The sequence below is a fragment of the Sinocyclocheilus rhinocerous genome, unplaced genomic scaffold (assembly GCF_001515625.1).
Source record: "Sinocyclocheilus rhinocerous isolate Xijiao unplaced genomic scaffold, SAMN03320098_v1.1 scaffold984, whole genome shotgun sequence".
In the NCBI taxonomy this organism is placed as follows: Eukaryota; Metazoa; Chordata; class Actinopteri; order Cypriniformes; family Cyprinidae; genus Sinocyclocheilus; species Sinocyclocheilus rhinocerous.
This window is the reverse complement of record NW_015643603.1, coordinates 687,295-690,059: the sequence shown is the minus strand read 5'-3', so window position 1 is coordinate 690,059 and position 2,765 is coordinate 687,295. Positions and strand designations below refer to the sequence as shown.

The window sequence follows — 2,765 nt, the reverse complement described above, 5'->3', positions numbered from 1 at the left end:
CATTCACCTTTTTCTCCTTCAACCACTGTGTGCTCAGTTTTGCTGTGTGCTTTGGGTCATTGTCGTGTTGGAAGGTAAACCTTCTTCCAATTGACAACTGTCTGGCAGAGGGCAGCAGATTTTTCTCAAGAATTTGATGGTATTTTGCCCCATTCATGTGTCCTTCTATCCTGACAACTTCTCCAGTCCCTGCTGCAGAGAAACACCCCATAACAGGATATTATCACCTCCATGCTTTACTGTAGGAATGCTGTTATTTGGATGGTGAGCTGTATTGGATTTCCGCCAGATATTTCGTTTGGAGTTGAGGCCAAATAAATGAATTTTAGTCTCATCTGACTCTGAATCTTCAAGGTGGGTTTTGACTGCATGTGGCCTTTCTTGAGGAGTGGCTTTTTTCTTGCATCCCTCCCATACAAGCCACATTTCTGGAGAATTTGTGATATTGTTTTGGGAGCCTCTCTGACCAGTTTCCTCCTGGCTCTTTCATCTAGTTTGGAGCGACGTCCTGATCCAGCGAGGGTCTGTGTTGTACCAAATACCTTCCACTTCTTAATAATAGACTTCACTGTGCTTCTAGGCATTGATAAAGCCTTTGAATTTTTTTGACTCTCCTGACTTGTGTAGGTCCACAACTTTATCCCGGAGATCTTTTGACAGTGCTTTGTTGATTGTTTGCTTCAGTTGCACTACCAAGGATTAAAACGCTCCAGGAAAGCTCTTTTTATGCTGAGGTAATCAAAATGACCACAGTTGATCACAGTTGAAAGTCAAATGGCTTTGTGTGCCATTGAGAAGGTGATTAGCTACACCTGATTGAGTTTACAAGTCATTTTCATCCTTTTTCCAACTCGGTAGCTGTTTTTCCAACCACCTATTTTTATGCGCATTGTGGAATATCGCATAAAAAAAAAACGCTGGATGGAAACGTCAAGATGCGCATAAATTCTAAAAATGCGCATTAAAAAAATGTATGCGCACAACTGAGTAGGATAAACTTTTTATCCGATAAGAAAAAATGGCATGGGATGATAGGGGTAATGATATTTCACTGAAGTTAGCCTGCGGTACTCACTGTTTCACACATACATATGGTTGTGTTCAAAATCTTACATCACATTGCAGAATATACATAATGTTACTGAACAAAATAATGTTAACGTTTAGGCTGCAAGTCAGAATTATAGCTGATTAAAAAAAGGATACAGTAGGGGTTCATGTTTGGTTTGTGATAGTGTTTCATGAGTCCTTTGTTTGTCCTGTGCAGATTAAATGCCCGCTGTTCTTCAGAATGATCCTCTAGGTCCTGCACATTTCTCAGGTTTTCCAGCATTCTTTTGCATATTTGAACCCTTTCCAGCAGCGACTGTATGATTTCAGATCCATCTTTTCACACTGAGGACAATTGAGGGACTCATACACAACTATTACAAAAGGTAAACACATTTACTGATGCTCAAGAGCCGTAGGGTGTAAACTATTTGAATTGGATAATAAGGGTGAACTGTCCTTATTTTGGCTTCTGTGAAAAGAAGTTTAAAATAAGTATTTTATGTAGCTTCTGAAGGGCAGTACTAAATGAACAAATATTAAACAAGAAAACAAGAAAAATTTACTCATCATAATCATCCTGTTCAAAAGTTTACGCCCCCAGCTCTGAATGCATTGTGTTTTCTTCTGGAGCATCTTGTTTTCACCTTTTATAATAGTTGTGTACGAGTCCTTCAGTTTTCCTCAGGGTAAAAAGATGGATCTCAAAATCTAAAGTCATTGTTGGACAGGGGCCAAATATGCAGAAGATGCTCGGAAACCAAAGCATTTGCGGGACTTGGGGGATTTTCCTGAAGAACAGCAGGAAGTTGAACTGCTCTGGGCTGCCTTTCCCAAAACATTGTAAGCCTAACACTGTCTACACTGGATGCGAGTGGCATGACGCGACAAAAGACAGTAGAACCCATTATAATCAGTGATGCTGTCTACTCTGGATGCGGCGCGACACAACAACAAATCCCTGACAGTAAACTGATGCCTCATTCTATTTATGACTTACTGACACAAAGTACAAACGATTTGCAACGGTCGTGTCCAGTGTAGATTTGAGCTATTGCAGCGTGGCGCGACACGACAACTGTCACGTCCAGTGTAGACACGGTGTAAGTAGATCGTAGAACCTGCAGCCCAGGACAAACAAAGGACTCATGAAAAACTATCACAAAACAAAGACAGTTGTGGATCATCCAGGTAATGACACACAGTATTAAGAAACAAGTGAATGTATACTTTTGATCATTTTTTTAAAGAACACATTTTCATTTTTTATAAATTCTGTTTCATATTTATAAATTCAGTTTTCATTTTTATAAATGCAGTATATGTAAATATCTGTTATGTGAAATTGCTTATTCAGGACTAAATAAAAATAGCAAGCAATGTTTATGATCCCTCTTATTTTGTTAAAATGATTGCATATTGTGCTAGGGGTATGTAAACTTATGAGCATAACAGTATCTTCTGTAGCTTCTGAAAGGCAGAATTAAATGAAAAAAATATGGCATGGTCCTGATGGTGCCATTAGAGTTGTAGAATATGTGTGTGACTCTCTGACTGAGATGGAGCGGTAATCACTGTCCTGACTTTGCAGTGTCCACTGCAGTGTTTTTGATTATACACATTTTTATTATTTTTTGTTTCTTTTTAATATTATTTTTTAAATCAGTTTAATGATTTACTTGTCTCTCTGTTTGCAAAATACTAAAAAAAAAATT

The 2,765-nt window shown here is 38.3% G+C and overlaps 1 protein-coding gene across 2 annotated transcripts in view; it reads right to left on the bottom strand.

Moving 5' to 3' along the window:
- The window catches only part of LOC107757530 (erlin-2-like), a 23,762-nt gene that overhangs the window by 2,414 nt on the left and 18,583 nt on the right, over positions 1 to 2,765 (bottom strand). The gene's annotated exons all lie outside the window — the stretch shown is intronic.